This window comes from Carcharhinus amblyrhynchos, chromosome 1 (assembly GCF_965287045.1).
Source record: "Carcharhinus amblyrhynchos chromosome 1, sCarAmb.v2.hapA, whole genome shotgun sequence".
NCBI lineage: Eukaryota > Metazoa > Chordata > Chondrichthyes > Carcharhiniformes > Carcharhinidae > Carcharhinus > Carcharhinus amblyrhynchos.
The window spans coordinates 158,562,408-158,589,578 of record NC_137324.1 but is presented as its reverse complement, the minus strand read 5'-3'; positions in this window follow the sequence as shown (position 1 = coordinate 158,589,578).

Below are 27,171 nucleotides of genomic sequence, written 5' to 3'. Positions count from 1 at the left end.
GAAAACGGCTAATGTTACGCCGTTGTTTAAGAAGGGTGCCAGGCAAAAGGCGGGGAATTATAGGCCGGTTAGTTTAACGTCTGTGGTAGGTAAAATGTTAGAATCGGTCATTAAGGAGGAAATTGCAAGGCATCTTGAAGGGAATTGCTTGATAGAGCAGACGCAGCATGGTTTCATTAAAGGGAAGTCGTGTCTGACAAATTTACTGGAGTTCGATGAGGATGTGTCTAGGGCAGTGGATAGAGGAGAGCCGGTGGATGTGGTCTTTCTAGATTTTCAGAAGGCGTTTGACAAAGTACTTCACAAGAGGTTATTGCAGAAGGTCGAGGGACATGGAGTTGGGGGTAGGGTGTTAGCGTGGATAGAGGATTGGTTGTCAAATAGGAGGCAGAGAGTGGGGGTCAACGGGTGCTATTCGGATTGGCGGATGGTGACTAGTGGAGTGCCCCAGGGGTCGGTGCTGGGGCCTCAGCTTTTTACCATTTATATAGATGATCTGGAGGAGGGAACTGAGTGTAGGGTGTCGAAATTTGCTGATGACACCAAGATTGGGGGAACGGCAAATTGTGCGGAGGTTGTGGAGAGTCTGCAGAAGGATCTAGATAGGCTGGGCGAATGGGCCAGGAAATGGCAAATGGAATTTAATGTTGGCAAGTGTGAGGTGGTCCACTTTGGTAGGAATAATGGTAGGAAGGATTATTACTTATGTGGAGAAAAACTGCAGCAGGCGACGGTGCAGAGGGACCTCGGGGTCCTTGTGCACGAGTCGCAAAAACCCAGCTTGCAGGTGCAGCAGGTGGTCAGGAAGGCGAATGGGATGCTGGCCTTCATAGCGAGGGGGATTGAATATAAAAGTAGGGAGGTCTTGCTGCAGCTGTATAGGGCATTGGTGAGGCCGCAGCTGGAGTACTGTGTGCAGTTTTGGGCGCCGCACCTGCGCAAAGATATTTTGGCCTTGGAGGGAGTGCAGAGGAGGTTTACCAGGCTGATACCGGAGTTGAGGGGGTTGAGCTATGAGGAGAGGCTGAATAAACTAGGCTTGTACTCGTTAGAGTTTAGAAGAATGAGGGGAGATCTCATTGAGACGTATAAGATGATGAATGGGATGGATAGGATAGAGGTGGAGAGACTCTTCCCGCTCAAAAAAGACAGTAGGACTAGGGGGCACAGCCTCAAGATAAAGGGGGGGCGGTTTAGAACGGAGTTGAGGAGGAACTTCTTCACTCAAAGGGTGGTGAATCTCTGGAATTCTCTGCCCGTTGAAGTGGTGGAGGCTACCTCGCTAAATATTTTTAAGACGCGGGTTGATGGGTTTTTGATAAGAGAGGGGATTAAGGGTTATGGGGAGAGGGCGGGAAGGTGGAACTGAGCCGCGACAGATCAGCCATGATCTTATTGAATGGCGGGGCAGGCTCGAAGGGCTAGATGGCCTACTCCTGCTCCTATTTCTTATGTTCTAAATCTCAGCTATTAAAAATTTCAATCTGGTGACTGAGCAGAAAGTGCTTAGATAAAGGTAAAAGAACCGAGCAAGTCTAAAGGTTTACCTCCAGAGGTATGAAGGGAGACAAATTTATAGTTGAACCAGTTGAACTACTTCATAATTGTTGAGTGAAACTTCTCAATTTAGAAACAAATGAGTTCAATGAAACACAAGGTAGGGTGATGCGGCGGCGCGGGCTTGTTGGGCCGAAGGGCCTGTTTCCCGTGCTGGGTTGTTCTTTGTTGTTCTTTGTACAACAAAGATGGCGGGAGAGGTGATGTGTTGCAGCTGTAGCTGGTGGACACCAGTGTGATTCCGGCAACCACATCTGCAGTAAATGTCTGCACATCAGGGAACTTAAGCTCAGAATTGATGAGAGTATGCATTGCTACTGGCACACAATGTGTGGTAGCATGACACCTTTAAGGAGGCAATCCCTGAGGACCGTGTGATCGGGACAGACCCTCTGGAGTGTCGAGGCGGGAAGACTACCTAATCAGCTGCAAATGGCCATATTCCGGGTTGGGCAAGATTCTCCTTTGGAGCCAGGGAGATCATAATTAGCTCTGTAGACCTTTGTTTGTAAGTAACTCCTTATCGTTGGTAATAAACCCTTTTATACTTTCAGCTATGGCGAGTTGTCTTCAATCTTTTACACAATGGTGGCCTTGTTGGCCTACATTATAACTGTCACTGAACTCCCAAAGTCAAATGGCTGAGAGCTGTCATTACGTTGAACCAGGGTGCAATCTGAGCACACAACTGAATGACGCTCACAGGCCACAGGAATCAGTGCACTGTTTGCTTATTATAGATGAGACTCTGGTGCCACTCGCAGCCTGACAGACAGCATTCCATTCTCAGGAGGCTTTAAGATTATCTGGGGTGGTTGGGAATATCTGGGAGAGTAGAGAATGTGAGGCGATTGGGGGAGTAAGGTAATGGGGCTGGGGGAGGTGTTGGGGGGTTAAGCAGTGGCCAGCAAGCAGTCCACAAGTTTGAATGAATTTCCCCTTCTTGCTTCACAGCAATGTAACTTTAAAAAATCCAACCTTATCTATTGGTAACTTGTGGTGTCTCTGAACTGGCAATCTTTAGCAACATGGCAGAAGGCATACATCCAAGAACATTACTACTGAAGAATTAAGAGCTGAAGTAGACCGTACATCCTCAGCTCAGCATCAACTTTCAAGGTGATCATGCCTGATTGGCAGCCTTAACTTCACTTACAATCTGTTCCCCCTACACTTGAGAGATCAAATATCTGTCTGTCTCGCTCTTATATATACCCATCAATGGAGCATCCACAATCCTCTGAGATAGCAAATTCCAAAGATTCAGAAAAGTGAAATAAATGCCTCCTCATCCCAGTCCTAAATGACCGACCCCTCTGCCTGGCACTCATGTTTGAGAATCCCCAACAGGAGATACAATCTCTCATTGTCTATGCAGTCAAGCCCCTTCAGAATCTTGTATGTTTCAATGAGATTGCCACTCATTCTGCAAAACAGCAAAGATTATAGACCCTATTCAGCCTCTCATCATAGTGATGGAACGCCACCTTCCATATCGAACATCGGCATGTCCGTTTTATCCTGAAAAATGGGTACAATTCAATCTAATTTAAAGAACATTGGGTGGAATTTAATCCAGGCCTCTGGGGATCTCACATACCGGCTGACTCTTAGCCCCAAGAAGCTCCAATGGGGAAAAATCACTGTATTAAGGATCTTTCACAGAGCAAGATTCCAGCCTCCTGGGAACTACTGGCCAACCAGATGGACCCGAGTCCAAAGATTAGTGGCAAAGAGATGGGGCTTGTGGGGTGGGGGTCGTGGGAGGGGAGATAGGAGATGGAGGTTATGGGATAGCCAAAACCCCTTCTTTCCTCATATCACATCCCTCAATTTGTACTTGGCACACAGTTAGCACTGCTGCCCCACAGTGCCAGGTTCAATTCCTGACTTGGGTCACTATCTGTGCGGAGTCTGCACATTCTCCCCATGTCTGTTCTCCAGGTGACCCAGTTTCCTCCCACAATCCAGAAGACATGTTGGTTAAGTTACTTGGCCATACTAAATTCTCCCTCAGTATACCTGAACAGGCACCTGAGTGTGGTGACCAGGGGATTTTCACAATAACTTCATTGCAGTGTTAATGTAAGCCTACTTGTGACACAAATGAGAATAACAATAAAAATGAGCTCCCCGTCATGTCAGTCTGCAAAAAAAACTCAACAAAGCTTTGCTTTTTGGGTTTTCCACAAAGCTGACACTCCTGCTATTGGTACCAGAGACAGTGAGATGAGGCTCTTAGAGGATCATTAATTGTCCATTAACATCTAGGCAAGAAGGCCAACTATGTACTTCCAAGTCCAAGAGCCAGAAATGCAGTGGGGTCCTCACACAGCACCTTCCCACCTGCCTGCCTAAAATCCAACCAACCCCCCCATTGCCTTCCACCTCCTCTCTCTCTCTCTCTCTCCCCCCCCTCCCCCCCATTCACCAAAATCACCATCAGAGAGGCACTGAATTCTATCCATTGTCTGTACATTTTTGAGATACTTCACAGTGACCAGATGCTGGGGATAATTCCCAAATTCAGGAGTACTGGAACATTGATGGTGGCAGAGCAGCCATCCATCATCCAGCCTACCTTATTTTTCTCTCCCTTAGCTTTACTCTAAGTGGCCATAGCAGTTTCTGGTCACATCTAATGTGAGGTCTGGTGCCTGCAAGGGAATGGGAGCATCTGAGGCTGAAGAGGCCCAAGTTAGACAGATGGAAATAAATGTGCCTTCAAGTGAGTCATGGCATTTTACCCAATCTAGTTCCCGGTAACAAATGGGTCACTGTAAAGTGATTTGCCTTGCTAATTCAGGGGCAATAAAAGCAATTAAAACACCCTATCAGTAATCCAGTTAAAATGAGCTTCTTCAGTACACTTCAAAGATCAAATTCAGCACTTGCATTCCTTTCAGGCTCAGAACAACAGGCACTGATCCACTAAGGACCCACTAAGCTAGGACAGGGCCTGTTTTCATCTTTCAATGCAAGTTTCAGAAGGCCATTGATTATTCTGATCATGTTTTTTTTCAATTATATTCAGTAAATGCACAAAGCAGAAAGCAGTCTTCTTTCTCAGTGTGTGAGAGATTCAGCAGCATGTCAAGCAGAACTTTCATGCACAGTTATGTCGTTACAAGCACACACATGGGGCTAACACCTCTCTGTCAGAAACCATTTGTTTCTGTTCTGCTGTTCTTTTAAAAAGAAATCAATTTTTTACTTCTAAACACAGTCATAAAACAAAAGAAGCAGCTCTCTGCATATGCAGAATAGCAGGGAGGTAGATCAAAGAAGGAAATCATCAGGTGCAAGGACTTAAACAATATCACAACCCCATCGAGCAAAGCACACTGCAGTAAATATACAGCACAGTGAGGTTTGTTGCTGGGAAGTGGATTGAGCAAATTCGTACCCCAAAATCTTGCTGCTGATGCTTGCTGCATATTGGCCTGCCAATAACGTACCTCTGCTGCGGGTTTCCCGGTGGTGAGGGGTGCGTTCCACAGAAGGACCATGAGCTGCCGTCGCCAGCAAGCACTGCGCCACCTCCTATCACTGCCAAATGTGCCACGGAAAGGGAAATAAAAAACCCCTCCCACTGTTTCCTGATCAGCATCTTATTTATATTGAATAAAAGTCACAGGACAAAAAGTACCTCTCTTAATCACCTAACCTTCTATTCAATAGATTCGTTGGTGGAAGATGCCAGAATATAGATTGGCACCGTTGACAATTAAATGTCCTTGAACAGTGTTCTTGGCTAGTGTGAGTAAGTGAAAACTCATGTTTGGCCTAATGGCCCAGAATCTGCAGTAAAAGTAATGGCAAAACTGTCAGCATTTGTCACCATTACTTGTCTGAAGCCTACAGCAACTTCTGGAGTCCACATATGGACAGATAATCACGGAATCTGAAAATTACTGTCAATGATTCATTACTTCTGCAAACATTTACTCCCTCCACCACCAAGACACAGTGGCAGCAGTGTGTACCATCTACAAGAGATACTGCAGGAACTCATCAAGGGTCCTTAGACAGCATTTTCCAAGCTCACAAACACCACAATTTAGAAGGATAATGGCAGCAGCCACATGGGAACACCCCGACTTGCAAGTTCCCCTACAAGCCACACACTGTCCTCAATTGGAAATATATCAACGTTCCTTGCCAGTCGTTGGGTCAAAATCCTGGAACTCCCTCCCTAACAACATGGTGGGTGTACTAACTACACCACGTAACCTTCTGCCATTCAAGAAGGCAGCTCATCATCTACTTCTGAAGGGCAATTAAGGATGAGAGATAACTGTTGGCCTAGCCAGAGATGCCACATCCCAGGAATGAATTTTAAAAAACTTTTCTTCAGGAGGTTTTATTGAAGTTCCCCCAGGCTGCAATCAAGTAGAAATCATTAAATTGATAAAAACTTACCTTTTATGCTATTGATCTCACTTTAAAAGCCCTTGAGAAGATTACACCAAGTTCAATGAGACATAATTTGGCTGTTAACAGCATACTAACTTTGTAATTATGCTAAATAGCCTCAAAAAACTAATCCTACATTTTTGGAATATTAAATTGCTCAAAAACATTCAACACGCTTGCCTATAATTATTCAACTTCTAGCATAACCCCATGTCTCAACATTTATTTTTAACTCTTTAAAACTTAGAACTAAATGAGAAAACTTCAGTGTATTTTACTTTCTGGCTTGCTGTCTGTGAGAATAATTCAATGGGATTGGTTGCTTACCCTGCCTGATAACATCACAATGTGGAGATGCCAGTGTTGGACTGGGGTGGGCACAATAAGAAGTCTCACAACACCAGGTTAAAGTCCAACAGTTTTATTTGGAATTACGAGCTTTCGGAATGCTGCTCTTTCCTCAGGCTCACCTGACTTCTTACTGTGTCCACCCCAGTCCAACGCCGGCATCTCCACATCATGGCTCCCACCAACACTGCAAACTATTGATTCAAAGTGGAGAGGATCTCCAAGGAGATTGCGCATATCAACAGAGACATCAAGTTTCTACACTCACCTGAAGAAGGAAGAGTGTTCTGAAAGCTTGTGATTCCAAATAAAATTGGTAGACACCAACCTGGTGTTGTGAGATTTCTTACTGATAACATCATTGTTATTGGAAGCTTGGAAATGCCAGTTTGGGAAAAGGGGAGATCCATGCCATAGAGATCGCTGAAACTTTATGGGTAGCTTTCTTCAAGGTCATCAGTGATCGCCATCATTACACTGCGACTGGAAAATTCATGCCAATATCTTTGTGAACTAAACCAATCGATTTAATGGAAGTGAAACACAAATCAGATGAGAACCAAACATGGTTAGATTTTGAATTCTAAAGCTAAGGTCTATTGAAGAGATTAAGAATGAAATCAAAGACTAAAGATAATTCTCAAAAAAATTTAAGGGGGTGTGAAATGAGAAATTTTTTAAGGAACATGTTGTAACGTTCTGGAATGCATTGCATGAAAGATTGTGGAAGCAGATTAAATGGTAAATTTCAAAAGGGAATTTCTGTACTTTGAAGATGAGAAATTCTCAGGGAATGATTAAAAAGCAATTAGTGAAATGAATTAGATACCTCTGTCAAATAGTTGGTACAGATAAGATCGGCTAAATGACCTTCTCTGCTGCAGGATTCTACAATTCAGAGGCAAGTCGATGTAGCACTGCTTGTCTGGTTTAAAAAATTCCGACATGGCCTGACTATTGTTGATATTGGGCCTTGGGCCTTGTTTAGCAGAGATCAGTGAGTTGCGGACATTTGCTTATAGTATGTACCATATGGAAGGTTTAAAAACTGGGCTGAAAATTCCTAGTGCAAGGTATTTCAAGTCTTCTCTGTTGTTTAGACTTGAACTTGCACCCTTCAACTCGAAAATATTTTGCCCTTCAAGTTGCTACAAATGTAAGGCCGTAACTGGACAACAGGATATCTTGGTGAATAAGGAGATATAGTGTTGGTCCTTTGAAATACAAGGATTAAGAAATTAGCAAAAGACTGAGAAGGAGGGTGAAGTACTGTGGGTAATTTTAATGTTAAATCAAAAGTGTATTTATTAGTCGCAAGCAGGCTTACATTCACACCGCAATGAAGTTACTGTGAAAATCCCCTAGTCGCCATACTCCATCGCCTGTTCAGGTACACTGAGGGAGAATTTAGCATGGCCAATTTTCCTAACCGACTCATCATTAGGCTGTGGGAGGAAATTGGAACACCTGGAGGAAATCCACACAGACAGGAGAGAGAATATGCAAACTCCATATAAATAGTGACCCAAGCCAGGAATTGAACCCAGGTGCCTTGTGCTGTGAGGTAGCAGTGCTGACCACTGCGCCACCGTGCCATCCTCAGGTAAAAAAAAAGAAATAATGAAAGGGTGAGAAAAATTAAAGGAGAGAATATAGACAGAATGGAAAGTAATAAAATATAAAAAAGAAATAATTCACTTGTTGCATGGTCAAGCAAAACTGATTGGCAGGAGTCACCAATGATCATATTGCTGACAGGATACTTACGTAATTAATTACAGGACTTAAATTAATGACAAATTAGTGTGTAAGTGCAGGAGCTTCATGAAAATCACAGAATGTTTCAGCCCAACATGGTGTTTTCAGAAAACCTATGGAACAATGTTGCAAAATGTCCAGCAAATTGTGAGAAATTGCAATTCCTGTGATATCTCTTCTTTGCACAAGTTACTGTTGGGACAGCACATTAGCAATGGTGTACGTTGTTCAGACATCAATATTTTTTTCAGCAAAGTCTGGCCCAATTGAAATTACTGACTGGCAAATGCTGCAGGTCCCCAAGTCACCCCCCTCCCCCCCCCCCCCCACTCCCCAAACCCCTCCAACATAAGCTCCAGTGTGTTGCTTCCAGTATGTGAGCTCTCCTTCAGGAGCTTAAGTTCATAAAATTTACCTTAAGGCATCTCTTGAACTAAGGAGTTACAGCTGCTGCAAGCCACACTATCAAACTTTCTGTCAGCATTTCAATACTTACGCTATGAGTCCACAATCCTGAACTCCATTAATTAATGTTGCTCTGAGTCATCAATGTGTGGTCTTAAAAAGAATAAATAATATTCAATGCCAGGATTGGCAATATTCAATCCGTCTCCACCCAGTTTTATTTATTGGCCCTGATTACAGGCTCCCACGAATTGGTTGTGCCTCTTGGCTGGTCAAAGTGAATGCAGATCTTATTATGCTACTGGAATGCAGCCCCTACACCCGTTTCACATCAGGATTTTAACATTTGCTTAGATTAGTTGGTGTTTGCGTGTGATAATCAGCCTAATCAGGGATCCTTGAAGGGACTAAAAGAAGGTATTAAACAAAACTTTCAACAGGAACCTACAGGAACATAGCTATTAAGGAGTGAGAAGGCAGAACGGTGGCACAATGGTTAGCACTGCTGCCTCATAGCTCCAGGCACCTGGGTTTGATTCTGGCCTTGGGTGACTGTCTATGTGAAGTTTGCATGACTGCACAGTTTAGGCAGATTGGCCAAGCTGAATTGCCCCATAGTGTCCCAAAATGTGTAGGTTAAGTGGATTAGCCATGGTAAATGTATGGGGTTACTGGGATAGGGCAGGGCTGGGCCTGGGTAAGATGCTCTTTTGGAAATTCGGTGCAGACACAATGGGCCAAATAGCCTCTTTCTGCATTATACTGATTGTATGGATTCTAAGTGTACTCCTCCATTTTCTACAAATAACTACAAGAACTGCTGATCTGTCTTTGTTTCTGACCCCCATTGCTTCCCTGCCTCTCAGACTTCCACCTGGACCCTGGTAATGTTTAATATTGGATGGGGGAGGAGGGACAGTCCAAGGCTGAAGAACCTGTACCTAATTGGCAACTACAAGTTGCCTGCACGATAATGGCAATCCCTGGGACTCTCCATTCCAGTGTAGCCTCACGGTACATTGCTGAAATTAAAGTAAAATCAGTGCACAAATGAGTTAGACTCCATTGCCATTTTGAGGAGATGTTAAGTTGAAGTGTTGTCTGCTTACTCAGGGGAAGGAAGAGTAGAGAGTTCTCACTTCCTCCTCTATCAGGGACAGATCATGAGCTTATTCATTGATTTGCTGCTTGCAAGATTTTAGACTGAGACTTAGGGCGGCATGGTAGCACAATGGTTAGTACTGCTGCTTCACAGCTCCAGGGACCTGGGTTCGATTCCCGGCTTGGGTCACTGTCTGTGTGGAGTTTGCACATTCTCCTCGTGTCTGCGTAGCTTTCCTCCGGGTGCTCCGGTTTCCTCCCACAGTCCAAAGATGTGCAGGTTAGGTTGATTGGCTATGCTAAAATTGCCCCTTAGTGTCCTGGGATGTGTAGGTTAGAGGGATTAGTGGGTTAATGTGTAGGGATATGAGGATAGGGCCTGGGTGGGATTGTGGTTGGTGCAGACTCGATGGGCTGAGGGGCCTGTTTCTGCACTGTAGGACTCTATGTTCTATGTACTTCGAAGGCCTCCTCTATCTGAAAATGCGTCGAGGCAGACAAAACACACAGTTGGCTGACATTTCCTGGAACAGGTCAAGAGCCTGGAGCTAGAGGGTATATTAATTAAGGGGTGCCACTCCCTTTCAAGCATGGCTGGCCAGGAGAAGGTGCCACTTTTACTGCCTACGTCTTGGGAGGATTTGCAGGTTTATAATTTCAAGAAAGTGCTTTTTGATGTGGTGAGGGTGTGATCAGATAAATGCAATCTGTTTCCTTTTAACTAGACATAATTCTGTCTTCAATGCTGAACGGGTGATATGCCTCATAAGCAATCAAGTGAGGACTCAAAGTACTCTAACTCCTTCTCTCTTTGCTTTGCCTCTCATTCCGTTAAAGCCACAGGGAAAAGAACAGAAAGATTTTGTAAACTTTGACTAAGGAAATCACTTGTGTGTTTAAAGTTTTGCTAAAATGGCACTCAAATGACCAAATTTTCCTGTACCGTCAGCCACAGGAATCATAGCAGGCGGGACACAGACCATGCACAGGTCTGTTGATCTCGGGCAGGACTTTCTGGTCTTGGGGCGAGCATGGCTGGAAAATACTGCCCATAGTGTCATTATTCATGCACCTGTAACTACCTGGTTCCCCAGTGTCAAAGGGTGCGCTGGGGAATCGCTCTGGGAAGTTGACTCAGCAATTGTCCAGAAGCTTTACCTTCCCCTGGACAATCGCGCTGTGCTGGGAACCATCCAACCAAATGATTTAAATCATTATTTTTGGATGGTTCTGCCAGAGTTATACCAGTGGCCAATCTAAGAGGTAGAAGAAATAAAGCCACTTTGCGTAGCTATTTTAAACACACAGACCCAGTCCACACAGGATATCCCTGTGCCTCACTAACAAGGTTCCTCACAGCTGCCATCACCAACATCCATAGAGCATAACCCCTGTCTCCCAGGAGTCGTGTGCTGACTCTTCTGGGATATATGGAAATATTTAGGAGCAGTGAGTAGCAGAATGCATGTGTATGGCAGCTCTCAGCAAACTCATGCACCAGCAGGTAAAGCCAGAAGCACTGGTTAAGGAAGCAGGCTTGCATGATAACTTTCCACAGAGCCGCTGAAACATAAATCCCTTTCCATTAATGAATATCACTGGTTAATCTTAAGATGTCACTGTTGCCCTCCCTCCATGTGCAATCTATGACTTTCTGCAGGTTTAGCGAACCTAGTCAGAACAGCAAACTCAAAGGCCCTCATTCTGACTGGCCTTGTCAGAAGTGGAGTGGGTGAGTGTAGCAGCCTGGCAAACATGCCATCTTCCCAGGGGAGGCGCAGGTGCACAACAGGACACAAAATCCTGAAGATGTCACCAGTAGGAGGAGCCAGAAGGGAAGAAACTCAGGGCTTTGCTCACCTTGATCACCAGCGGCACCGCATACCCACCCGGTCCATTTGGCGGGTGGTCTTCTTCCCAAAGGCTGGAAATGTCAGCAGCCACTATCTGACAGAGCCTCCTGTGTACCTGGAGGAAACCCACTCAGACACGGGGAGAACGTGCAGACTCTGCACAGACAGTGACCTGAGCCAGGAATTGAACCTGGGTCCCTGGCGCTGTGAGGCAGCAGTGCCCAAGGAGGCCTGGGAAATCCACACACTAGCAGCTAAAGCTAAAATCCCTAGTTAAAGCTTCATTCGATTGTTTTTCAGTATCTGCTCTTAGCAGACATGCAGGTGGTTCCCTGCATGGCTTAAGGATGTCTTCTGATTAGATGCAAAAGTCAGCTGCTTTCTGCTGCTTCCCAAGCTCTATTTTCTGATGTTTTAATCCCTCCTACACACACTGGCAGACATGAAGATGACCGATAATGACGCTGACAACTGGAAGGCAATAGCTGATGGCAGTGACCTCTGGAAGCTGACTTTTTGAAAGAGACCGCAGTGACTAAAAGCTCAGCTGGAAGAAGAGGGTGTAGAGAAAACAGAAGCCAGTGCACCATGCACCTTCTGAACCCACTGTTTGCCTCTGCAAATGTGGCGGCGACTCCTGTACCAGAGCGGGGCTTCAAAGCCACACCAAATTATTAATAGAGTTAACCACCAGAGTGCAAAACACTGTCTTTAGAACTGAGATGACGAGTTTCTTCAGCTAGAGGGTGGTGAATCTATGGCATTCATTGCCAAAGAAGGTTGTGGAAGCTAGGTCATTGTGTGTATTTAAGAGAGAGATAGATAGGATCTTGATTGGTGAGGGGATCAAAAGTTATAAGGGAAAAGATAGTAGAATGGAGTTGAGAAACTTATCAGACATGATTGAATGGCGGACCAAACTTGATGGACCAAAGACCTAATTCTGCTCCTATATCTTATGGTCTTGTGGTTTTATGTCTTACATTGCAGAAAACTGTCACTTACATACAACACACCTTGGCAGAATAGAATTCCTCCCTTTGTGGAGAAAGGACCAACAGCAGACACTTATCCCAGGAAGCTTGGGCACAATGCAGAGTAAGATCATGCCCGTTTTGTCACTTGTTGTTTTCCAGTGCTGCTCACCCAGCTTCCTGCTACTCCACTGTGGCCAAATAGAATTTCTACCCTTGGATTTCATTTTTGGTAACTGAGATGGAGAAAGCAATTCGGAAGACGGCAAGGAACTCAAGAGGGAGCATGTGTTAAATGGATTAAAGTGTTGGGGTCAGGGTTAGGATTGGAGACTTAAAGGTTCTTGTTAATAAATCCACAGAGGGACCATACAAAAGTGTAGAGATTACTACCAGAACTGGATCAGGGCAGGACTTCATGACTTTTCCTTTGTCTGGATCAAGTTCAATTAAATAAATGCCAACAGAATGCTTTCATCAGTATCAGTCCACTGTTAGTGTCAAGGACATCAAGGTGGTATTTCAGCAACGCATTTGTTGTCATAACTAAGAGGGGTGGAGCCAGATTTAAAATGGGCTGAACTGCTTAAAGACACCAGGATTATACAGCACAGGCAAATAAACAGCTTGGTGAGGAATAAAGTATCCAAAACTTTCAATCTCCCTGAAGCGCCACAATCAATCAGGCTGCCTCCTGCCATCTCATTCCCTTTTTATGAGGTGGAAAAGCTGGCTTTGGACTGAGGTAGGCACAGTAAGAAGATTCACAACACCAGGTTAAAGTTCAACACAGGTTTATTTGCAATCATGGGTTTCCAGAGCGCTGTTCCTTCATCAGGTGAATGATAAAGGAACATAAGAACCAGGAGCAGGAGTAGGCCATCTGGCCCCTTGAGCCTGCTCTGCCATTCAGTATGTTCGTGGCTGATCTTTTTGTGGACTCAGCTCCGCTTACCCGCCCGCTCACCATAACCCTCAATTCCTTTACTGTTCAAAAATTTATCTATCCTTGCCTTAAAAACATTCAATGAAGTAGCCTCAACTACTTCATTAGGCAGGGAATTACACAGATTCACAACCCTTTGAATGAAGAAGTTCCTCCTCAACTCAATCCTAAATTTGCTTCTCCTTATTTTGAGGCTATGCCCCCTAATTCTAGTTTCACCCGCAGTGGAAACAACTTCCCTTTTCTATCTTGTCTATTCCCTTCATAATCTTATATGTTTCTATAAGGTCTCTCATCATTCTTCTGAATTCCAGTGAGTATAGCCCCAGTCTACTCAGTCTCTCCTCTTAAGCCAACCCTCTCAACTCCAGAATCAACCGAGTCAATCTCCTCTGCACCCTCTCCAGTGCCAGTATATCCTTTCAGAGCAGCACTCCAAAAACTTGTGATTCCAGATAAAGCTGTTGGACTTTAACCTGATGTTGTGAGCCTTCTCACCATTATTTTTCAGCATTTCCCGCCATCACTGGTGCAATGGGGGCACCCGAGGGAATTTGAGCAGAATCTGAATTCACACACCATGGATGAAAAACAGTTACAGAATGCCGCCCGCCTCCCCTGCTCCCATTCATACATGCCGACCTCCCCCCCTGCCCCCAAAGGCTGACCCTCTCCACCACCCACCCCTTCTTCAACAGTACACACACACACACACACACACACACACACACACACACACACACACACACACACACACACACACACACACACACACACACACACACACACACACACACACACACACACACACCCAGGATGGACATCGCCAGAAGCTGAGATTTTTTGGGATGTGGAGTGAGCAATATTGAAACTGAACACTGAGGCCCACTCTGGTGAAAATCCAGTTTCATGAAATGTTCAAATAGTTCAAACATTTCTAATTGAATAAGACACTGGTTCAGAATTAGCTGAGGAACAAAGTCCAAATCAAGGGAGGTTGTAAGTTAAAATATTGGTTTCCTCCCACAGTCCAAAGATGTGCAGTTTAGGTGCATTAGCTATGCTAAACTGCCTCTTATTGTCCTAGGATGTGTAGGTTAGAGGGATCCGCGGGGTAAGTATGTGGGGTTATGGGGATAGAGTCTGGTAGGATTATTGTTGATGCAAACTCGATGGGCTGAATGGCTTCTTTCTGCACTGTAATGATCCTATTGGTGACATCCTGCCTAAAACTATGTGTGGTTCTGGTCACCTAACGAAGAGGAGGGTAATTGTAATTTTCTAGGGTATCATAATTTCAGTCACTACTTAGTATTTTTAGAAACTGAACAAAAGGCTGCAGAAGATGGTCACCTAGCCTCTTTTATGGATTAAAACCATTCACTTGTCTCAAGAAGGAACAAACAGAACCTTCCAGACTGATGTTGATCAATGACTTCTTTTTTTTGAAAATAATTCAAAAAGGTATTAACAACTGAATGGGTTTTTCAGACACAAAGTGATAGGCTGTCTAAAACTCTTAAGGTGTGAAGTTCACAACCCAGGACAGGAAGGAGGTGGCCTTGTGGTATTATCGCTAGATTATTAATCCAGAAGCTCAGCTAATGTTCTGGGAATCTGGGTTCGAATCCTGTCATGGCAGATGGCGGAATTTCAATTTAATAAAAAATATCTGGGATTAAGAATTTACTGATGACCATGAATCCATTGTCGATCATCAGAAAAACCCATCTGGTTCACTCATATCCTTCAGGAAAGGAAGTGTGCCATTTTGACCTGGTCTGGCCTACATGTGACTCCAGAGCCACAGTGATATGTTGACTCCCAACTGCCCTCGGGCAACTAGGGATGGACAATAAATGCTGGCCAGCCACGATGCCCATGTCTCACGATTGAATAAAAAAGAAATTCAATATAACTACGCGTCTTATCCTGAAAAGCACTTTCAACTTATAAAGGGTCACATGATGGGTGGCATGGTGGAAGAACAGTTAGCACTGCTGCATCACAGCACCAGGGACCTGGGTTCGAATCCTGTCCTGGGTCACTGTCTGTGTGGAGTCTACACCTTCTCCCCGTGTCTGCATGGGTTTTCTCAGGGCACTCCAGTTTCCTCCTGCAGTCTGAAAGACATGCTGGTTAAGTGCATTGGCCTTGCTAACTTCCTTCTTAGTGTACCTGAACAGGTGCCAGAGTGTGGCGACTAGGGGATTTTCACAGTAACTTCATTGCAGTGTTCATGTAAGCCTGCTTGTGACAATAATAAATAAACTTTGAACTTTAAACTTAAAAATGATGAGACAGCTATGTTTGTTGTCCACCTTTAAATCAGGAAGATGTCACTAACAGGCAGAGAGAGTGTACCACTGAAAACTACCAATATGGCTGCAAGTCATCGAAGCAGCCAAGGTAATAAACAGCAATAACTTGCAAATGAAAGAAGGACTCCCCCCAACTTGTATCAATTTCTAATTCACATGACAGCCAACCTCCTGGAAATTCAACAACAAGAAACATCTCAGCTTATTGAGGATCATTTGTTCTCTAAAACTTTCACTTCAACTTTAAAGCATCAACTCCATCTAAGAAACCACTGGCCTGCCACAAAGGAGATTAAGGTAACTATCAGTTGAAAATATATTGTCTCACCTTCATCTGTCTCTGATCTTTGTTTGTGTGGGAAAGTGTGTGAAGCATCGCATTTTATAATTCAGGGCAGGAGTGCCATAATGAACAACCTTCTTTATTTTAATACCAAAAACTTGCTGCTGGAATTATTCAATTGGGGGCACTTAGTCTGAGAGTAAGAAGAGATACACCTTTCATGTAACAGCATACGGATCATGGGCAGTGAAAAGGAACTCATAAGCTCTGTCCGTGGTAGTACTATCATCTTTGAGAGGATACAGAGATAAATACTAAAAAATATTCTTGATAACTGAGAATTTAAGTTCTTGAGGAAAGTTTCTAATGCTTGGCTTCCTTTGGAAAAAGAATGAGATAAAATAGATCTAAAGGAATTGTTCAGTGTTGTGTTGAGTTACTGCCAATCCTCTTTGTATTTAATTTTGTTGCTCTGTCACAGTAGTCAACATCCTTGGGATTACCATTGACCAGAAACTCAACTGGACTTGCCACATAAAAACAGCTCAGAGGCTAGGAATATTGCAGTGAGAAACTCACCTCCTGACTCCCCAAAGCCTGTTCACCATCTACAAGGCACAAGTCCAGAGCGTGATGAAATATACCCCACTTTCCTGGATGGATGCAACTCCACAACACTCAAGAAGCTTGACAATATCTAGGACCAAGCTGCCCATTTGATTGGCACCACTTTCACAAACATCCACTCCCTCCATCACCAACGTTCAGTAGCAGCACTGTGTACCATCTATAAGATGTACTGCAGAAATTTACCCAAGATCCTTAGACAGCATGTTCCAAACCCACGACCACTTCCATCAAGAAGGACAAGGGCTGCAGATGCATCAGAACAGCACCATCTGCAGATTCCCCACCAAACCACTCACCATCCATTCCTTTGCAGCCGTTAGGTCAAAATCCTGGAATTCCCTCCCTAACAACATTGTGGACAACTCCACAGCACGTGGACTGCAATGTTTCAAGAAGGCAACTCAACACTACCTTTTCAAGGGCAACTATGGATAGGCTATAAATGCTGAAAGAAATCCCACAACACCAGCTTAAAGTCCAAACAGGTTTATTTGTAGCAAAAGCCACAAGCTTTCTGGACAGCCTGTCCCTTCGTCAGGTGATTGGGAGAACATTTTTGCGGCTTTTGCTACAAATAAACCTGTTTGGACTTTAAGCTGGTGTTGTCGGATTTCTTTCTGTTTTACCCTAGTCCAACGCTGGCATCTCCACATCATAAATGCTGGCCAGCCAGTGACACCCATGTCCCATGAATGAATTAAAAAAGGTAACCATGAAATCAGTGCCTTTAGTCCAAGGCATGGTAGCTCTACGACCTGCTTTCCCCAGGTTTGTGAGGTCAGATCATTAATAGAATTCAGTCTTGTGGACATTGGCCCATTAGAACTGTTGGAAAACATATTATTGGGTGTGAATGCTCAAAGATGCAAAGAAAGTGTGTCCTGTTAGGCACTCCAGGGTGCCTGTCCCATCAGACGCGAAAATGTCATCCCTGATATCCTGTTTCAATGCTCTGCAAAGTTACTGTGACAACTGGGAACAGATGTGAGAGGAATAATTTAAGAAACGCAACAAGACAAGACGACTAAACAGGAGCATGTATTCATAAAAAGTCCTAAATTACATCACAGATCATCACAGATTGGGCTGCCTCCCAATTATTATGCACCTCGCATATTTCTGGTGAACACAAATAGGCAAGTTAAACTACTGCTCACACATGTATCAAATATGTGACTGATGTATCTGTCAGCATGGTTATCACTTACATCTTCCCCCTTACCGAAAGCATAACATGGCTGATAAATATATTGGCAATTTTGTGTCATAGTCAATAGTGTAACTGCTCTCTTGGTGAACATCCTGTAAATCATTGAGGCTGCATGTTATTTAGGTTGATGTGCAGAATTATGGCAGGTTTGTGTTAAATGTCTTGGGATGTAGGCTTCAGTGATGCGGCAGCCTTTATTTTCCATTCCAAGTACTCAGAATCGATCACACAGTGTGAAACTGGAGTCACATGTGCTCCCTTCCCTGACTGCAAGTCCAGTTCCTTAACCCCTAGACTACAGACAGTGCTAACACATCACACATAGCAATGAAAGTACAACAATATTACCAAAGACAGTGTAAACCAATAGAATGTCCTATCAGACATATAAATCATACAAGTTCCAAGATGGTCATCGCTGTCCAATAACTAATTGGTATTAAAGTAGCAAACTGGTAGAATAGTCATTAATGTAATTCATATTAGTCATTTCTAATGTCCAGGTTTCTCAAAATAGATCATCAAGAATTTTTGAGCAAGAGATTAAATGTAAAATATTTCCTAAAAATTAGCGTTTACTTATTTTAGTGTAAGTAAAAAGACAAATCTTTGTCTTAAATGCAATCCTACACAGAACGTAGAATACACATGGTTTCCAGAAAGAATTGAATGACCATTTGCTCTTTTCTCCCTCCACATCTCCTTACTTTATTTTGCCCATAGTTTTTTATGAAGAACAGAACAGTTGCTTTGGGAGTCTGATGTCAGGGAAACAAACAAAACAATTATAAGGCGGCACAGTGGCACATTAGTTAACACTGCTGCCTCACAGTGTCAGGGACCCAGGTTCAATTCCAGCCCTGGGGTGACTGTGTGTGGAGTTTGTACTTTCTCCCATGTCTCTGCGGGTTTCCTCCCACATTTCAAAGATCTACTGGTTAGGTTGATTGGTCATGCTAAATTGACTCTCGTGTCAGGGGGATTAGCAGGGTAAACTAAGGTTACGGGAATAGGGCCTGGGTGGGATTGTGGTTGGCACAGGCTTGATGGGCCAAATGGCCTCCTTCTGTATTGTAGGGATTCTATGATTCTATGATGTTGGGCATGTTGGTTTGGGAGAGAAAGTTAGTGCTGGAGAATCTCGTGTGGATGCCATTGGTACTCCTCCAGTGCTTTATGGTGTCTGTTATAGGTGGTCGAAGTCACTGAAGCAAATAGGAATGTGGAGATCACTGCTGGCCAGTCACCATGACCTTAGTGTGAGGTTTAAGATTCTGGTCCTCAAGTACTCTTTGTTCCCTAGTTGGCACATTGGAGGCCACAATGAATTTCATCACCCATGTCTTCATTCATTCATATGCCAGAATTCTGAAGAAATTATTGTCCTTGGAAGGTCGCAGCAGCAGGAAAATCCCAGGAGGAGAATGGGAATGCTTTAGGAAAGTCTTCAAATCATCCCTGAGAGCCTCACCAACTCATGGGAGGCCCCAAGCTGGCCAGAATGGAGAAGGCTCATTCAGGAAGGCACCAAACACACTGAGAAGCTTCATCGCCAACATGCAAAAGTGGAGGTTGAAGCATTGGAGGGAAATCTCCAAACAACTCGTCTCCCCAACCTTTCAACCTCCACCTGCCCCACATGTGTCGGAGTCCGCAGACAGCACGTTAGATTTATCAGCCATTTCAGAACCCATCGAGCTGGAGTGGAAGCAAGTCAACCTCAAAACAGACTGCACAAGAGAGACAGTTCCCCATAAGTAGGATTTACATCTGAAATTATTCCAGCACTTGAATAGATATGGCATCAATGAGGGGTGTTAGAGTTTCAACTTTTTATGACACTTTGCTTTAACTGAAACACCCTTTTATGCTAGATTAGATACATATGGTATGGATTGGGCATATTCTTGGCGTTGATACAGCATTGATTTCCAGCTTCTTAGATCTATTCTATTTTGAATACCATGGCAATCTGATGACAAATTGTTTATCCGTTCAGTCAGTTTGAGGCTGAACTTGTGTAAATAAATCAGCTTAACAGCCTAAAAGTGAGCACTTAGCTTTGCAAAATCCACCACCGTTTTCACTGGCAGTAAAAATCCCAATAAGGGAACAAGGTGACTCATAGTGTAGTTTCCCATTCAAGAGGTATCAAAAAAGGTATTTAAAAAAAAGGTGCACACTCACTGAAAAGGTGGCGAGTGTACACCAGGGATAGAAATAGTCTGCAATATGATTACAGTTTCACAAAAGGACAGTAATGGCTAGGACCGCGACGAGAAGTTCAATGGCAGGAAAAGAATGGGAAAAGCACAATGCTTCTCACTCAGCCAAGCATACAATGCAGGGGGGAAAAGAAAGGTGTACTTTGGTTATCTGGACAGCAATAGAAATGAAAGTCTAACATGACCTTTCTAACTACCGTCACTTCCCACACAAGAACGAGAATGACTCCAAATACAGCTATTTCGAAGAAATGGTTTATTTTCTTTATTTATGTTCTTACTTGAAATACAGAAACAGGGGAATCCTTCACCCCGCCATGGTCCATCTTCATTGATGTTGAAGCAACCTTTGCAAAAATTGCTGCAAGTCTGCATTTTCTGTGCTGAATTTACCCAAGCATAATTCATTAACGTAGAATGACTCATCCAGCAATTTAAACAAATTATTAACGGACAAGCCTGTCCAAAATAAGGTGCTCATCTATTTTATTTCACGATTTTATACGTGCATTGGACGTTTCACTCTGTGTCACTTCTGAAGAAGCATTTAATACTTCATTTGCTATTTGATGAATATTTAGTCACAAATTGCACATCTAGATTCTGCTAAATATCAATCTCCTGTGATTTATGCGGCCACTGGGAGTCATTAATATTCAGTATGATGTAATCTCAGAGGAATAATAGGACTTCTAAGCAATTTATTTTGAACAACCCAGCGAGAATTGCATTAGAGAGATGAATTAAAAGCTTGTCGATAAATACAAATTAAAATTACAAACTGTCCAACTTTTTGAATAAGTTACTTGGCACACGTCATGTACTCTTTCCATGTGCAAGGAAATGATATGGAAGATGAAAGCCTGTTCTGGAACTTTCCAGCAAATGAAAGCTTTCCATAGAGGGACAACTGACTAAGTGTTCACCAGTCATTGGATGTACAATGTTCATCATGACTTCAGATAAAAGGTATTTAAATTATTTGGTACTTTGACACAGTAAAAACTCTCATTTGTTTTACTAACTAGAAGGCACAGATAAATGAGGCCCTTCAAGTTTGATTAAATGCTTAATACCTGAGGGACTCCTTGGTGCAATGAGCTAGCTACTGGCCTCTTGATTCTGTGATCTCAGTTTGAATCCATCTCAGATTAATGCTGTGTAAAGCCTCCTATGTCTGCCAAGTATAAGGACCCAATCAGTTTGGTCATGCAGCCAGTTACAAGTGGGTGTGAGCTCATAACGAAGAAGTACAGATCACCAGCGAATTGACCTGGTTCCTCCTGGCCATGCTACACTTAGCAAAGCCCAACAACGCCTCTACATTCTCAGAAGGCTAAGGAAATTCTTCATGCTCACTACTCTCACCAATTTTTATAGATGCACCATAGAAAGCATCCTTTCCAGATGTATCACAGCTTAGTATGGCTCATGCTCTGTCCAAGAACACAAGAAACTATGAAGGATAGCAGACATAGCCCAGCCCATCACACAAACCAACCTCTCATCCACTGACTCTGTCTATACTTCCTGCTGCCTTGGGAAAGCAGCCAGCATAATGAAGGACCTCGCGCACCTCGGGCATTCTCTCTTCCACCTTCTTCCATTGGGAAAAAGATGCAAAATTCTGAGATCACGTACCTACCTATTCAAGAACAGCTTCTTCCCTGCTGTCATCAGATTTTTAAATGCACCTACCATATAGTAAGCTGATCTTTCTCTACACCCTAGCTATGACTGTAACCCTACATTCTGCACCCTCTCCTTTTATCCTCCACTATGCACTCTATGAAACATAGAAAAACTACAGCACAATACAGGCTCTTCGGCCCACAAAGTTGTGCCAAACATGTCCCTACCTTAGAGATTACTAGGCTTATCTATAACCCGCTATCTTACTAAATTCTATGTATTTATCTAAAAGTCTCTTAAAAGCCCCTAACGAATCCGTCTCCACCACTGTTGCCTGCAGCCCATTCCGTGCACCCACCACTCTCTGAGTGAAAAAATTACCCCTGACATCTCCTCTGTACCTACTCCCCAGTATCTTAAACCTGTGTCCTCTTGTGGCAACCATTTCAGCTCTGGGAAAAAGCCTCTGACTATCCATTCAATCAATACCTCTCAACATCTTATACACCTCTATCAGGTCACCTCCCATTTTTTGTCTCTCCAAGGAGAAAAAGCTGAGCGCCCTCAACCTATCCTCATAAGGCATGCTCCCCAATCCAGGCAACATCCTTGTAAATCTCCTCTGCACCATTTCTATGGCTTCTACATCCTTACTGTAATGAGGCAACCAGAACTGAGCAAAGTACTCCAAGTGGGGTCTGACCAGGGTCCTATATAGCTGCAACATTATCTCTCGACTCCTAAACTCAATTCTCCGATTGATGAAGGCCAGTACACCATACACCTTCTTAACCTCAGCTTCAACCTGCATAGCTGCTTTGAGCGTCCTATGAATTCGGACCCCAAGATCCTTCTGATCTTCCACACTGCATTAATATTATACTCTGCCATCCTATTTGACCAGCCAAAATGAACCACTTCACATTTATCTGGGTTGAACTCCATCTGCCACTTCTCTGCCCAGACTTGCATCCTATCAATGTCTCACTGCAACTTCTGACATCCCTCCATACTATCCACAACACCTCCAACCTTTGTGTCATCAGCAAACTTATCAACCCATCCCTCTACTTCCTCATCCAGGTCATTTATAAAAATCACAAAGAGTAAGGGTCCCAGAACAGATCCCTGGGGGACTCCATTAGAACATAGAACATTACAGCGCAGTATAGGCCCTTCGGCCCTCGATGTTGCACTGACCAGTGGAACCAATCTAATGACCCTCTAACCTAAACTATTCCAATGTTATCCATATGCCTATCCACAGACCATTTGAACGCCCTTAAAGTTGGCGAGTCCACAACTGCTGCAGGCAGGGCATTCCACGATCTTACTACCCTCTGAGTAAAGAACCTACCTCTGACATCCGTCCTATAATTACCACCCCTTAATTTAAAGCTATGTCCCCTTGTGTTAGCCATCACCATTGGTGACCAACCTCCATGCAGAATATGATACATCTATAACCATTCTTTGCCTTCTGTGGGCAAGCCAGTTCTGGATCCACAAAGCAATGTCCCTTGGATCCCATGCCCCCCCCAGTCTCTCAATAAGCCTTGCATGGGACACCTTATCAAATGCCTTGCTGAAGTCCATATATACTGCATCTACTGCTCTTCCTTCATCAATATGTTTAGTCACATCTTCAAAAAATTCAATCAGGCTCGTAAGGCGTGATCTGCCTTTGACAAAGCCATGCTGACTATTCTTAATCATATTATACCTCTCCAAATGTTCATAAATCCTGCCTCTCAGGATCTTCTCCATCAACTTACCAACCACTGAGGTTAGACTCACAGGTCTATAATTTCCAGTGCTATCTCTACTCCCTTTCTTAAAAAAAGGAACAACATCTGCAATCCTCCAATCCTCCAGAACCTGTCCCATCTCCCAACTCTTTTAAACTCTAACAATGCTTACAGATTTGGCAATCCTTAGAACCGGAAACACCCGACTTAAAGTTGCCCGGACCAGCCAACCATGTGGGACCTGCAGCCAGTGCTGCAGTCCCAGAGCTAGGGATTTCCCTATGCCAGCTCCCTCTGGCCAGGAAAATGCTCCAGAAGCCAGGGCCTTCATTCTCTCTGTCTCCAATGATAAGATCTGCATCCCTGGGGCAGGAGCCTTATCCACCCCCCAGCTGCCACCAAACCGGATGGCCAGACCAGCAAGTCTAGAGCTGAAGCCTCCAGTACACCGGCCCCCAATCCCTCTGACCCGGAGATCTGCGACCTCCTGCAGACCCCAAGCATGTCCCCTCACTTCCCTCTTCTACAATCACACCACACTCCCAAAAATCAACTCCCACCGCCTAAAAATCACTAACACTTCTCTTTCAAATTTACTTACAGGTCTAGAGATTCTCTGACTTCTGAAAGAAAACCCTGACCTGGCAGTGACCCTGAGGAGCCCAACACGTGGACCTGGCCATCGTTTCATCTGCAACTGTGACCCCAGAGACGCCATTCACTTACCAGCCCTCAACTTATCCACACCAGAGCATGGTCTGGGCATCCTCTGGTCTCCGAAGCCGAACAACAGCCAGACCCAAAACACCTGACTACGCAGACCCATCTACCGACACAAGAACCACAAACAAGGCAACAAATCCTCCACCCAGACACCAACCCGAGCGAAGAACATCATTGAACGCACCTGTTAGCGCAAGTGGGCGAAACGACCACTACGGACTCAGGGTGTAGTTCAATAGCGGCGCAGCTTTATTTTCTTTTACATCGACGGAGGTGCAGTCAGGACATACAATCGGACTGTCCCGACAGCACACTAAAGACTCCCCCGCAACGGGCTACAGTTATACCAGAACTTCGGTGTAGTACGCGATTCAAATGCTAATCCTTTACTTATAGTATTTGACTTCAGCCATCCTGTCTCGATGTTTTCGAGTGTTGGAGCAATTGTTTTACGTGTGTGTTAATCGTTTTTGTCTGATTGGTTATTAATGGTCTAGAATCTCTGGGGTTTGAACCATAGGTGTGTCATTGATCTTAAAAGAGGTTTGAGGGGCCAGGGACGTTTCCTTAGCTATGCTAATTTTAGGTGTCTCCACGGGTTGTTTGACTGTTTTAGAAGTGCTGATTTTGATGGGGTGGGGATGTGTTTTTTAATTTAGTTCCTGTGGGTGCCAGCCTGTCCAGCTTCCCTTGTGCGCTAGCCCGCATTTGCATTCTAAAAGCATGCTCTTGCCTGCTAATCTGTGTCTGTTACTTTGTGATTTTTAGTGGAGAGGCTCTGACTGTAACTTTAGTCTGCTTCTATATTGTGTGCCCAATTTCATAAAAATCTGTTGTCCGATAACACACCTATACCCTGAATACCACAAACTACTCTCACTGTCTCCCAGGGCCAAAACGAAGCAGTCACTCCAGGACATGTGGAAAATGTGCAGGCCTGCAGGTAAGGGTGAAACAATGTGGTCCCAAGCTCTCCCTCCCCCACTCCCAGCTTATTCCTGGCAAATGCCCAATCTCTGGAAAAGAAGCTAGATGAACTTAAAACCAGACCCACTTTTCAGAGTGACCTGAGGGACTGCTGTGTGTTCCATTTCAAGGAGATATGATTCATAGATTCATAGAACCCTACAGTACGGAAAGAGGCCCTTCAGCCCATCGAGTCTGCACCGAACACAATCCCACCAAGGCCCTACCCCCACATCCCAACATATTTTACCCATTAATCCCTCTAACCGACACATCTCGGGACACTAAGGGTCAGTTTTATGGCACGAACAATGAACCTAACCCGCACATTGTTGGACGGTGGGAGGAAACCGGAGTACCCGGAGGAAACCCACGCAGACACGAGGAGAATGTGCAAACTCCACACAGACGGTGACCCAAGCCGGGAATCGAACCCAGGCTTCTGGAGCTGTGAAGCAGCAGTGCTAACGACTGTGCCACCCAATTGGTTCTCTCCTGCTTCACCGGACTGTGCCAGAGGTCTTCTCAATCCACTGAATGGAGTGTACAGTGGCCTCAGGCAAGGCTAGGGGAGATGTCATCGGTCTCTTAATCAACACCTCATGCTGCCTAGATATAGCGACACTGGCAAGTTTCTATTCCCCGGACCTAGAATTTCTGATGCTAAAATGCCACTCCTACTACCATCCTCCAGAGCTCACATCTGATATCCTGACAGCAATTTACATCCCACCCCATGCAGATGTAAAGACCACGCTAGATGAAATATATATTACTATAATAGTCTTGAGACAAAACACCCCGAGGCCTTGTTCATTGTGATCGGAGACTTCAATCAGGCCAAACACAAGATACCACCAACATGTCTCCTATTCCAGCAAAGGCCCAAACGTCCTCGACCACTGCTACACAAATATCAAATGTGTCTACCACTCTATTGCCCACCCACACTTTGGCACATCAGGCCACAAGGGGGTGCTCCTGCTCCCGCTTACAAGCAAAAACTAAAACGGGAGATTCTGTCAAAGTAAGTCATGCAATGTTGGTCTGAGGACTCGGATGGTCTGCTACAGGACTGCTTAGAGTCAATAGACTGGTCAGTATCTAAAAACTCTGCAACCAGCCTGAACAGTACGCCACTATGGTAACTGACCTCATTAGTAAGCATGTAGAAGACTGTGTGCCAAAGAAGCAAGTCCATGTGTTTCCCAACCAGAAACCATGGAGAAACAGGGATATCCACTGCTTCCTGAAGTCCAGGTCTGAAGCATTCAACTCAGGCGACCCTGACCTAGACAAGAAAGCCAGATCTAAGGAGATCCACCAAAGATGTCAAAAGACAGTATCGGACCTAGGCTAGTCACACGGACTCCCACTGACCATAGCAAGGTCTGCAAGAGATAACAGGCGGCAAGATGAACGCGTGTAAAATTGCCAGCACCAATGCACCCATACCTGATGAGCTCAATGCGTTCTATGCACGCTTTGGGCAAGAGATCAGTGAGAGCAGACTCTCCAACCTGGAAACTTTGAACGAACCTCTATTTGAGGTTACTATTGCTGATATCAGAGCAGCCTTCTCAAAAATCAACCCATGAAAAGCGACTGGCCTGAATGGGGTACCCAGACAAGCACTCAGATCCTGCACATGTCAGCTGGCGGAAGTATTTGCAAATATCTTCAACTTCTCTTTACACCAATCTGAGGTCCCTGGGTGCTTTAAGAAGATAACCATCATCCCAGTGATTATTGTCTGATGGCTCGGACATCCATCATTATGAAGTGCTTCAAAAGGTTAGTGATGACACAAATCAATTCCAGCCTCCCAGAATGCCTGGATCCTCTACAATTTGTCTACTGTCGCAACGGGTCCACAGAAAATGCTATCTCCCTGGTGCTGCTGTTATTAACACCTTAATAACAAAGACACCAATGATAGACTCCTTTTTATTGATTACAGCTCAGCCATCAACTCCATTCTTCCACCGAAATTCATCTCCAAAACTTTGTGGCTTGGGCCATGGTTCCTCCCTCTGCAACTGGATCCTAAACTTCCTAACCCATGGACCACAATC